This window comes from Mytilus galloprovincialis, chromosome 2, assembly GCF_965363235.1.
Source record: "Mytilus galloprovincialis chromosome 2, xbMytGall1.hap1.1, whole genome shotgun sequence".
Taxonomy (NCBI): domain Eukaryota; kingdom Metazoa; phylum Mollusca; class Bivalvia; order Mytilida; family Mytilidae; genus Mytilus; species Mytilus galloprovincialis.
The window spans coordinates 57,505,512-57,519,499 of NC_134839.1; the positions used below are offsets into that span (position 1 = coordinate 57,505,512).

The 13,988-nt window shown below is 34.9% G+C and overlaps 1 protein-coding gene and 1 long non-coding RNA gene across 5 annotated transcripts in view; both read right to left on the reverse strand.

Moving 5' to 3' along the window:
- The window catches only part of LOC143063934 (transient receptor potential cation channel subfamily V member 5-like), a 66,275-nt gene that overhangs the window by 34,257 nt on the left and 18,030 nt on the right, over positions 1 to 13,988 (reverse strand). The gene's annotated exons all lie outside the window — the stretch shown is intronic.
- Positions 7,804 to 10,127, reverse strand: LOC143062316 (uncharacterized). The gene is made up of 2 exons (XR_012974682.1): positions 9,947 to 10,127; positions 7,804 to 8,169 (listed from the first exon to the last, which is right to left on the reverse strand). It is a non-coding gene; the product is annotated as an uncharacterized LOC143062316 (long non-coding RNA).

The window sequence follows — 13,988 nt, forward strand, 5'->3', positions numbered from 1 at the left end:
TTTATTAATTTATAGGTTACTGTTCCTCCATCTCGTTGTAATTTGAATGTTTTGTATAATATGAATAGTAATTTAATATATATATCCAATAAAATTGTCATACTAATGATGTTTTTTTCTCCATGTGTTCCCTTTGCAAGAGAAGAAATTTCTTCTAACACTGTTTGTTTGCAAAAAATACCCATCAAAAGCAGAATATTAGCATATGAAATTACAGAATTAGGTATTTTCACAATAACAGCAAATTTCGACCTGTAAAAAGGACATTCTTGGATTTTCCTTTTTTATTTTGGACTCTCTTTTAATAAGAGTTGTACTTATTTGAAAAAACAAGAATGTGTTATATTAGGGGTAATAGACCTGTAAATGTCAGTTTTCCCAACTGAAATTATTTCTACAATTATAGCTTTTCTCTCTGGTCAATACTTATAGCTTAATATAGGGGTAAATCTATATCGCCCCGGTTATTATCCCAAGACTCCAATATCAGCCTGAGACGTAGTCGAGGGCCGATATGGGAAGAGAGATGATAGTCGTGCTGATATGGATTTACCCATATATTAATCTATTCATCATATTCTTCCGACAATAAGGTAGAATAACATTGGAAGCTGATATGGATTTTCTGCCCTGGTTGATACGGCCATATTAGCCTGGGTAGTGACGTCATTGGGCTGGTACAGGGTTATCAGTCCAGGTTTTGCAAATACTGCTTGTCTCCTTCCAATCGTTACACATGTGCAAAAAGCACTGTATAAGGCATGCCGTATATGATGAGAGATTGTATCTGCCTGACAAATGAATATCAACACTTGTTACAGGCCAAAGTCCAATGTTGATATACATATGGCATTTGGATATTATAACCTTGTATTGACCTGAGAGGAAAACTACAATTGTTATATTATCAATAAAAAATAACAAATCTTAGATTGCTCAACTATTTATGGTAACATACTGCATCGATTGTTCAATTTGATTATGTATTATGTTTTTGCTCACCTGAAGCAAAGGGTCATCATGGTCATGTGAGCTATCACGCTACCATCATTTGTCATCTGTCATAGATTAGATTACCGGTAATGATATATTACATTGTCCCATGGAAGACTTCCATGATTGTCCTATCAAAATCTTTGTCACAAAACAAATGCTCTGGTATCATTTGTCCAGTAACTCACACTTACACAACCACTATAACTGTTTAAGGTGCTGGCTCATACATGCAATAATTCTATTATTTTTTTTATAATTTTGTAGGTCGATCCCCAGACTTTGCTGGATATGACTGATACCGACCTGCACAAGTTCCTTATGATAAGTTATGGAGATATCCATGCAGCAAAACGTCATTTTAAGACAAAAGTACAAAATGTTAAAAAAAATCAAAGAACAGAAGGTCTGTTCCATAAATTTAGGAAAAAAATGGGACGCAAAGTGAAACATGATAAGTCATCAGACAGTGACCACAATGTCAGTGAGGAAGACAGCAAATGTTCCTATGAAAAAAAGAACAAAAGAAAGAAAAAAGAAAAAAATGCCCATGAAGAGGACACAAGACCCACTAACAGAAGTGAAAAGCTCAAAGGAAATGACAATGCCAAAAAGCACGAGAGGAAGATTGAAATTGGGTGGTTTGATTACGATTACAGAAGTAGTGAATATCGTCAAGTCAGGACACCAAATGGAGGAGGCGCAAGATACATCAATGCACCTAAGACCTGGAGGCAGGATGATATCCTTCAACATGGGAAGAAGGTATTTTTCCTGAATGGCAAATCGAAAAGAGGAAAAGTAACAGAATTTCAATATGAAGTCAGAAATTTTATGGGAGACAGAATGGACAATGATTGCACAATTGCAGACCTATATACTTTGACAGGATCAAAACTTCTACGATTTTACATATACAGCAAGAAGTTACCAACAACTGCTGTGGGCTGTTCTGAAATGGAATCTCCATCTGATGATAGTTTACCTGATCCCAAATTACTACAAGTAAATAAACACGTTTCAACTGCAGCTGCAGGCAAAGGCGCTAACTTATCTTCTGATAAATTTAATCCATCAAATGATTCACCTTCAGAGACTTCATCATTAACTCCACAAACAGTCCAGCTAAGAGTTAATGAAGATGATACTTTTGTCATTTCTGGTCAACCTTCTGGCAATAATATGATGCTGGTGGCATTGAATCCATATGTAGATATATTGCCACATGATATATCAGTTGACAGTTATAATGAAACATTGCCGCTAAATTTGCCAGTAAGTCCAATTGAAAATGATGATGAATCATCAAATGATTCAGTTCAGAATTTGTTTAACTTTGTAGAGGACCGTGTTGAGACACCATCCCAACTGATTCCTTCAAATGAGCCACAAGATTTGATAATCTCTTTAAATGAGCCGCCCCTCCAACAGCCCATTCCAAATGAACCACTGGTTGTGCCTAATATATTACTATATTCGGACGAGGAACATACCAAGAGAGTGATTAAGATTCATAAAAGCAACACATTTTGTGAGTTGATAGACTTATTTCGGGACAAAACTCTAGATCTTGGACAATGTGAAGTAATAAGGATTATGGATAATGGGAAAGAGGAAGCAGGGGAAGGGATTGGTATTCTCAGAGACATATTTACTGATTTTTGGGACACATTTTATTTGAGATGTTGCGAGGGTAATTCTACAAAAGTCCCTATATTACGTCATGACATGCAACGTGAACATTGGGAGTCAGTAGCCTCTATTATTTGTAATGGGCTTCAATTTGGATATTTTCCAATCAAAATAAGTTTGGCAATTTTTGAAGATGCTATGTATGGGAAAACAGGAGTAGATTTGGTTGAATCCTTCCTACAGTATATACCTTACCCAGATAAAGTGACTATTCAGTATGCTTTAGAAGGATTTAATGTTGAAATTGGAGAGCTGATTGATGTGCTGGAGGTCTATAATTGCAAAAAGTACCCAAATGCAGAAAATATTAAACGTTTGATAGAAGAAATAGCGCATAAAGAAATTTTACAAGAACCAAAATTTGTGATTGAATGTTGGAAAGATATATTCCGTAATAAACTTTCAGTGAACAGAAAAGAATTGGTCCAACTATATGAAAACAAGAACCCAACAGTTGCAAAAGTGTTGAAACTTCTAAAGTTTCCTGATGTTCTTGAACTCAAAGAACAGATTGTGGCTGGTTATCTTAAAAAGTTTATAAAAAGTTTAGACGAGAAAGGACTTCAAAACTTTATGCGTTTTTGTACTGGATCAAACCTCATGTGTTACCAATTAAATGTAGCATTTAGTATGCTTTCAGGTTTTGAGAGGAGACCCACAGCTCAGACTTGTGGGAATATGCTACAACTGCCATCTTGTTATGAGTCTGTTGCTGACCTCAGAGAAGACTTTATGAACATATTCAAAACAAACATGTGGGAGATGGATTATGTTTAGTCACTTCTTTGATTGAAGTTTGGACATTCCTTTCTTTTGCCTTTATCACTTACATTCAATAAGTTGGTATTGTATGATTTCATGTAATGATTCAAAGAAGAATCGACAAAATGTAAATTTGTCAGGGACTAAATGCACATTGTTTTAAGATTGTATTGTATGATTTCATGTAATGATTCAAAGAAGAATCAACAAAATGTAAATTTGTCAGGGACTAAATGCACATTGTTTAACCATGCTTACATCAATGCTAGATCACTGCAGCATCCTTTGAGTGACTGGCCTGACTGAATCTAGATATGTTTAACTGAAGATTATAAATGTAGAGTGTATACTTGTCTCAACAAAATAAACATGCATAGTTCAAATGGCATTAAAATATGTCATTAGAAGTTAATCCCACCTCTTGCATTTTAGGTCACCAGTCTGAAAGTATTATCGATATGGGTCAACTATCCATCATAAACATATTAAAATCTTTGACCCTGTAAAAATCAAAAGGGTCCTGATCTTAACTAGGTAAACATAATCTAAAGGGTTTACTAACAATGTTCAAATGACTTGAAATAGATCATGAGGTTAGCCTCAGTATTTGTAAAGCAGTAAAGCTATCAAAATATTGGTCAGCATATTAATTACATTGCTCCAATGTCTCGTCTTGGGAGATATGTCCCTTTTTTGCCTTTTTTTTAATAAGCTGTAGGAGTACTTTCTGAAAGTATCAGAGTAGTTTCCAGCAACTGGGGTAATTTTAGGCATGTAACCAATAAATAACCTTTCCACCATTATTTTAACTCGTTGACACTTTTATTCAGTGTGAATTACACTTTTTTTCTGAGTCAGAGGTATTCCTGTCGAAATTTTGTTTTCATTTTTTTCAAATTTAGACCAATTTAAATAAGATCATAAAGTTTTTAGCTTTTTTTCTTTAGTAAAACTTTAATATCATATGCACTGAATGTAACTTTTTAATGTAAATATTATTAAGTAAACATGATTAAGTTTGCTTTTCAGTTCAATATATAAAATGTACTGAGTATGATGCATTACTGAGAATGGCCTGAGCCTGTATTCATAAAAATACTGAAGTTAAGATTTCCATTTAGAGTACCAGTAGACGTCCATTGCTTTTGAAGAAAAAACTGTCCTTTACGAACAAATATAACCTTAAGATGTGTTATGCATACGGGCCCCCATTTTTCAGCTTTATATTATTTTGTCAGTTTTGTTGGCCAAATAAAGATATTGAAGGAGATTTCATGATATTTATTTTTTAGCGTAGTATACCTAGCCGAAGACTATTTGTGCTTTTGCTTTCCATCGTATGTCGCCCACTGTTAACATTCCGAAAATTTTCTCTCAAAAACCACTGAAGGGATTTACTTTGAACTTGGCACAGTCTATCTTTCATGTCCTTATGCTACATTTTAAGCTCACCTGACCATCAAGTTGCATCCGTCGTCCGTCGTAATCTTTTCACATTTTCATCTTCTTCTTTGAAACCACTGGACGGATTTAAACGAAACTTTATAGGAATGTTCAGTTGAAGGTTCTTTACGAACTTACTTATTTTTGTTCTGGTCCAATGAAAAACAGGGTCGCTATAGCAAACCTTAGATTCTCATTGGCCGATTTTCTAAAATCTTCTCCTCTGAAACTGTTAGGCTAAATGTTTTGAAACTTCACAGTAATGACGAACGACAGATTTATTTGCTAATTTAGTGGCGTGGGAATATTTGAAAGCTTCCGTCCTTCCACCGAAACATTTCTTGTGGACACTCTAGAATCAGCATGCTTCGTTTGATGATAGTCCAAAACAATATCACGGATGCTTTTGAATTTCAAAGTCAGAGGTCAAGGTCGCAGTAATACTTGTAATTGTTTATGTTGTCCATATCATCCCTTTGTGGACACTTTAGAATCAACATCTTTCAATGAGTTTTGACGAGTTTTGATGATAGTCCTTTGTATCTACTCGGAAGCTATCGATTTTCTAGGTAAAAGGTCAAGGTCTCAACGTGGAAATGGTGGTGTGTGTGCGGTGAAACGTTATTCTGAATCATGCTTTACAGCGTTAAGAGTCGTTACTTTCAGGGTTTTTGTCTCGCCAGCGACTTCTGTCGCAGAAAGCGAGACTTAGGAATAGTGATCCGGTGGCGTTAGCGCTTGATTTAAAAGCTTTATTTTCCAGAAGGTAGATGACCTGGATAATTCATACTTTATATATAGATGCCTTATGTTACGAACTTTTCGTCTGTCATGACGATTTTCCTTGTCGTCATTTCCATGGTTCAGTAACTACTTGAGAAAAAAAATCTTTTTCTTTTGCAATGATAATTTCTCGCTTAATATAAGTAATAGGATACCCGTATATTTGATATGTACTACCTTGCAAGGTCCTCATGTCTGCAGTCAGTTTTCACTTGGCCTCGACATCATTGCATGGATCAGTTAACAAGGTTAATGTTTGTTTATGTGTTACATATTTGTTTTTCGTTCATTTTTTTTTCATAAATAAGGCCGTTAGTTTTCTCGTTTGAATTGTTTTACAGTGTCTTATCGGGGCCTCTTATAGTTGATTATGCGGTATGGGCTTTGCTCATTGTTGAAGGCCGTACGATGACCTATAGTTGTTAATGTCTGTGTCATTTTGGTCTTTTGTGGATAGTTGTCTCATTGGCAATCATACCACATCTTCTTTTTTATAAGTCCATATCTATAAAGCAATAGGTCTTCTATAATTGGTTGTGCAATGATTGTAAGTTGTTCATGTCCAACTGGCAGGTGACATCTGACCGTGACCTCATTTTCATGATTCAGTGGTCAAAGTATATTTTTTTTGGTGTTTTGGTCTATTTTGCAGATACTATAAGTATCCAGTCAATTATATTTGGTGTATGGAATGTTTGTAAGGTGTACATGTCTGTCTGTCAATAATAATCTGACCTTGACCTCTTTTTCATGGTTGACTGGCCAAATTTAAAATTTGTGATATGGTCTATTTCTCAGAAGTCAATTTTATTTCGTGTATGGATTCCATTCTGGCAATAATCATTTGACCTTGACCTCAAGTTCATGGTTCATTGGCCAATGTTACATTTATCTGATTTGGCCTTCTTTCAGATACTAAAGGGATAGTATAACTATATTTGGTGTTGGGAATAATTGTAAGGTGTGTATGTCTGTTAAGTAGGTGTAAGTTGATCTTGACCTATATTTCATGGTCAAGGTTATTTTTTAAGAGGTTTATTCGGAGATACTTTTAGCAATAGGTAAACTAGATTTGTTGTATGGAATGAGTGCATGAACTACATTTCTGTCTGAAAGGGTTTATCTCACCTTCGTCTCATGTACATTGATCATTTAAATGTTAATTTATTTATAATGCTTGTGGTTTAAACTTGTTTTTTATACTTACAACATAAGTTATATTATGAACACTGGAACAGGCGAGACATTTCAGTGTGTCCACTCTTTTTCATACGAATCGAAATGTTGCTCATAGTGCTCAAAGCTATGCTAATACGACTCATGTCTATTTTTGAGGAATTTTGGACACAAGACACAAACACCTAACAAGTGAGTGAAAGAGACCGAGAGAGTCGTTGCTCGCAGGGTACCTCATACTACTCGTATGGTTGCTCATACGACTCGTGGCTTTTTCGTATGACTCGATGGCTTGCTCATACGACTCATGCTTACATTTTGCATCGGCCACAGTCTCTCTTCTCCTCCTTTGCTGTCAAAATAACGCCGAAAGTAGGAAAAGCAAGGTTGTGAGCACGGATCAGAGCAGTGTAGATCACCGGGGGTATCGGGAATAGGAACGGAAAAGAGCCCATTGGAGCGAGAAAAAAAAAACAAAAGACAAAGGTGGGGATAAGTTGTGAGGGGAGAGCTATTTTGAGCGAAAAGAAGAAAAGAAAAAGGTTGGGATACGGTGCAAGAGAGCGCAAAAGAAGAAGAATTTTTTTTAGCAAAAAGAACAAAAGACCAACGTTTGGATACGGTGTGAGATAGAGCAAAAGAAAGAGAAGCATTGGAGAATATCTCAGAGAATTGACATACGGAACAAGATGGAACAAGTGTAATTAGCAAACAGTTGATTGACAGTTCAAGTATCAAAAGACCTATATATGTACGCTCTCGGTCTGATATACAACAAAAATCATTAGCATGGTTATTTCCACGTATCATTTTGGAACGTTTACAAAGTCAAAAGCCAAGATCTTTATCAAAAAAAACTACCATATTTTGTACCTGTGTGATAGAAGAACATCGGTTACACCCATTTTCGTAAGATACTGCTTTGTATATCACTACATGCAAATACAAAAGAGCGAGAGCATAAACCAATTTATTTATTTTGTATCTCTTTCATTTTCATAGCTGTTGAATAAACCAGCGACGCAAACTTAGGTATAGCGCTACTGACTCGTCGACGTTTTCGGGTGGTTTCAGTAGATTTTCCTCCATGTAAATGCATCCCAACTCAAAAATCTCTTCTTCGCATGGGTACTCGTCCTCTTCAGCGCATTCTGATCGACAAAAGTGTAGCACGTCGTCATCGACCAGTCGAATATGCTCCTCAGCATTGAACAAGTCGGGATAAAGATACATGTTGACAGGCCGTCCATGAAAAACATACTCTCTACTTCTCCTAATATAATGAGTGTTCCATACCTGCGCAGTGTCATCTAGTTCGTTCTGTAAAAAAGACAAAGCCATTTTTCATTTTTAATCAGGACAAAAGGCCAATCAAATCACAAGATTTTCAAATGCAATCTGATTAAAATCTTCCCCATTAATTGTACACTACCGTTAGAAGTAGGGCTGATCAGTTTGTTCCAAATGTCACTGTAAAAATCCAATCTTGTTGGCGTAATTGTCTTCTCTAGGTTCTGATTGGCAAACATACATTAAGACGAAACGTCGACTGAAAGTATATGTGTCATTCTCAAAATATGTCCAGATTCAACAGCACACGATTAAAAGGTGGGGGAAGTGGGTGTTCCGGGTATGTGCACCCCCTCTTTTTTGGAAAATTTTGTTAAATTCATGTGAAATATAGGCCAAAATCGGCAAATAGTAGCCTGGCACACCACCACCCCTCATTTGTTCTAGCACCCTTCCTTTTCAAAATTCTCGGATCGTCCCCCTTAGACGGATTTGTTATCACATAAGCAACACGACGGGTGCCGCATGTGGAGCAGGATCTGCTTACCCTTCCGGAGCACCTGAGATCACCCCTAGTTTTTTGGTGGGGTTCGTGTTGTTTATTCTTTAGTTTTCTATGTTTTGTCGTGTGTGCTGTTGTTTGTTTGTCTTTTTCATTTTTAGCCATGGCGTTGTCAGTTTGTTTTAGATTTATGAGTTTGACTGTCCCTTTGGTATCTTTCGTCCCTCTTCTACAATTTCGCGTTACCGAGAAATCCTAATGTGGGTAACTTTTTTCTATGATGTTATTTTTTTTCTGTTCCAGATCACATTTGATATGTATGTCGTTTACGAGTTTATACGTTAGGATATTACTTATTACAAAAACTCCTATACGTTACAATCATTAGAAGTCAGGTACAATTTATGGAATAAATGCCAATCAGATACCAAATCATCGAACAATTAAAGCGTGACATACGGAGGCCGCCATGCAGCATGTACACCATGTACGACCGTCTATGTATGGTCCCATAGGGCATCATGAGGATATGCCAACTTAACACCAAGGCAAACCAAATGAGAAACCTTCTCCCAGAAAGAAATTAAAAGATTAATTCAAATACAAACTCTGACAAAGGTTCCTGGCATAAGACAGGCGCACACTTAAAAATATGAGGCGGGGTTAAACGTATTTAATGCAGCCTGTCCCTGATATACCAAGATGAGAATAACAATTTTGAACAAGTAAAACGTACAATCTAAATAAGAATTAAAAAGGATCCAATTCATCGAGAAAAATCATAGACAATTTACCATGTTTACAGAAAAAGAAGACAAAACATAAATAAAAAGATTCACAAGAGAACACTCGCTGTTGCTGACAGGCAGCTCAGGCAACCTAAACGACTGATAATAGAAAAAAAAACCCAAGCACCTCGATAGCAAATCCTTCATCCTAAAATAAATTAGTCAAATGAAGATTACTACGATGAATACAGAGTGACATTCCAATGATTTAGTAGATACAGTAGATCGTGTAATGACCTAACTGATAACTAAAATAAAACAATTTTGAAGTGTAAGCCAATTACGTAGTTATGCTCCAAGCAACGTACTAGTATCAAATAATCTATATTTTCCCTTAAAATACCGTTTGTGAGGGATTGATTAAAAAACATAATACATTCCTTATATCAAAATAAGAGTTTATAACAAGTAAAATGACAACAAAAATTGGTATCAAAAAGGATCTTTCAAAGAAAGCCTATTGCCATGAGCTCATATTGGAAGGTAAAATATTTCTACAAATAGAAAAGAAAGGTACCTGAAGTAACTGCATGCAACAAAATTGAATTAGGTTAATGTCAAGTTTGTCTCCTGAAAATTGACCTCGTTCCTGAAGGCCTTTCATCGCTGATATCCATACTTGACAGCACTTCTTTCGCAAAATGCCCCACCAGGACTCAATTCTAGTGTTCATAGTGCTTTTTCCGTAAATGAAAGGTATTGTCAATTCATCTCCAGCAAACAACGTCTGCATTACTGCAACCAGCCCATTTTCTGTGCCCATATCACCTCTCATGCTATATGGATGACCTCTATGCTCTTCTATTGCGTCTATAAAATACCTAGCAATGACTTTTGGATTACTACTAGATCTACCAACTTTGAGCCATATTATTTTCCTGGAAAACCCATCGATGCAAGCATTGATGCATAAGCCATATCTTTTCAATTTATCGTAGGAGTCCAAATGCCAACAAAAATTTGGCCCCCTTGAAAAATATTCTCTTCTTTTTAGTCTTCGCCGGGCTCTAAGATATACCCCCTCTGGATCAATTGTGTTAAGCATGAGGCTAATGTGGTCTCTTTTTATTTTAAACCCGTGCCGCTTACACTTCTGATACATCCAACGATATCCATGCGCTGGTCCGTATGCAGTGACTTGCGTATGAACAAAGTTAAATACAGATCGAATATTTGAGTAGTCTTTTCTACGAGCAAGATTCATTTCTTTTAAATACCTCTTAACCTGACGAAGTGATATACTAATGGCATGATTCATTTGTAAAATCTTGACAATATCTCTATAAAAGAATTCCATTTCAAAATATCTCTTCACCAAACGAAGCACGTTTACCTACAAAAGAAACTGTCAAGATCAAATATTTTTGTATATATCTATAATACTAAAATAACGAGGTCGAATTTGTCAGCCGTCATGGGGTAAAAATGACAAACCAAAGAATTCAACTTTATATATAGCTAATATTAGAACAATGGTGTTGATTAGAATTTACACCACTCCAGACCCGTTTGTTTTCCACATAACATTAACAAGTTCCGGGTAGAATCCGATATCGATATAAATAATATATTCACCTGTTACCTATTACCTTATCTGTACGTTGCGCATCTTACAGGCGCACCACAAAACGGTGTATTTAGGATTTTGCTATATACACGGGTCATAATCAAAGGGTTGACACTTCTAAATTCAATCATTGTCATATTGTTCCCTATTGTAGTATTTTAATCAGTATGACTATCTAAGATGTCAATACGAATACAAAAAATCTGGACTTAAAATAAGGCGTATAGGTAGTTTTCGATTTGTTAGCCGGCATGACTTAAAACTTTATTTATAACTAATATAGGACAATGCTGTTATTAAAAAATACTCCAATATTACCAATAACTGATAAAATCCAGGTCGACGGGTTCAAACAGAAAGATTTTGAATGCAGAGAAAACTGTGAAACTTATAATCGGCATGACTTTATCAGATGACAATACTAGTACTAAAATAAGGCTTACGCATAGTTATATACTTTAATTCAGTCACGGACCCGTGATATCACGGGTGTGTTCTAGTATATACAAATGTTATGACTTTGGAACTTTGTTGTAATTTTTGTCTTTTTGTCTACATACATATAGCAGATCTTCCGATTATCCGACTATAGAATTCAAAAGAAAGAGTTCCTCATATCTCATTGAATTGATAAAATGTTTACCCAAAGGATTACTATACACATAATTGATAAAAATTGGGATGAAAATATAATCCTTTTTAGCTCACCTAACTGAAAGTCAGTGTGAGCTTTTACCATCACGTTGCGTCCGTCATCCGTCGTAAACTTTTACATTTTCACCTTCTTCTCTGAAACCACTTGACGGATTTTGACGAAACTATGCAGGAATGTTACCAACAATCCTACCTTTGTTTTGGTCCAATTAAAAACATGGCCGCTACAGCAAATCTTAGATTATGAGCCTAGATCGTTCATATGACGGTCAATGGCACATTAAACAGATGTCAATATTTCTTCTAAAGGATGAACAAACACAATCAAAACATAAAAATGTACCTCCTCTAAAGTTTGGACGCTGATTTATCAACCCATCAAGAAGTACTGTCCCTTTTTCTACCTTCCTGACGGAAATGATCGTGTTCTTCAGTGTTTACAGTATGATTTCTAAGAGAACTTTACCATGTTTTGTTTATACTGTAAACATTCACTAATTGACGAATTTGTTCAATTGATTTATTCAGATATTGCCATACAGATTTCTTACGCATATCATATATTCCCAGCTAAATGCACCTATAATAGTGACACATCACCATAACATCATATATAAAACAAGCTTTAAAACACACAAATCCTACTTACTCTTTCCGCCGTGTTGACTGTCACCATTGTGTAATAAGTTGACACGTGATAAGAAGCAATTAAATAATCCGAGATAACGATATAACAATCCGAGATCTCGATATAACAGTTTCGTTTTCTCGAGATAACGATATAATAATCCGAGATCTCGATATAACAGTTTCGTTTTCTCGAGATAACGATATATTTTTTATCGAGATCTCGATATATTAAACCGAGATAACGATTTAATAATCCGAGATCTCGATATAACAGTTTCGTTTTCTCGAGATAACGATATATTAAAGTTTCGTTTTCTCGAGATAACGATATAATAATCCGAGATCTCGATATAACAGTTTCGTTTTCTCGAGATAACGATATATTTTTTATCGAGATCTCGATATATTAAACCGAGATAACGATTTAATAATCCGAGATCTCGATATAACAGTTTCGTTTTCTCGAGATAACGATATATTTAAGTTTCGTTTTCTCGAGATAACGATATAATAATCCGAGATCTCGATATAACAGTTTCGTTTTCTCGAGATAACGATATATTTTTTATCGAGATCTCGATATATTAAACCGAGATAACGATTTAATAATCCGAGATCTCGATATAACAGTTTCGTTTTCTCGAGATAACGATATATTTTTTATCGAGATCTCGATATAACAATTTCGTTTTATCGAGATAACGATATATTTTTTATCGAGATCTCGATAAAACGGTAATGTTTTATCGTGATCTCGAATTAAAAAAAAAAATTCTAATGTTTTGTGTGTCCCCTTACGGCTTCCGTACTTTTCCATAGAGTGCAATTGAATAGTATAATGTTCATTAGGTTTTTGTTTTAAACAATATGCTTTACAAAATAGTATGTTATGTATCCTGTACTTATAATTGGTGTACTTTTATTTAATTAATTTCATTATTGCTGTACGCAATTTTATGATAAAACTTTGTTCCTTTGTAAAGATATAAATAAAAAACATAGTTTCAGAAAACGTTAAAACAATTTTGTTTCTAGCATGGTGCATGCATGCGATTCTTTACTAATGTAGGTATATATGCGTTTAAAACGCAATTATATAACGGCCTTACTTATGTTTTAACAAAAAAGACGATTCTAATATCGTAATTACAGCATACCGTCATAGAATAAGTAATTATTTAACCAAATAAACACAAATAAGTCCTTTTAAATAACATTTTCTCTACTCGAAACTTTTACAAGTTATATAACAAACTTCAATTGAAGATTTGAAAGAATGTTTTTCATGTATATATAGACTAATTAAATGCTTTTTGTACTATCTTTTTAATGCACAATGACCCGACCACTGTCACGAATTACCCATAGTATACATTGGCATGATTTGTAAAGACTCATTTCTACGATAAAAAGGATATATTGGCTTAAAACCTTGGCAAATATAATATTTGATTTAATCCGCCTTTTTTGAAATTCAAAATTAACTGCAACTATTATGCGAGACCTTTAATTATTATATATTTCCAAACTAATGTCGGCCTTGTTTAAACAGACAATATATATATTGCAGAAGAAATGTTTTTTTAAAGGTTGTCAATTCAATGAGTTACATACGATCTTTGAGATTACAGACAACGTAAGATTGTTATTCTTGTCAGGTTCATGAATAAGGACAATCAAAGAATTAAAATATATATGTCAGCAATTA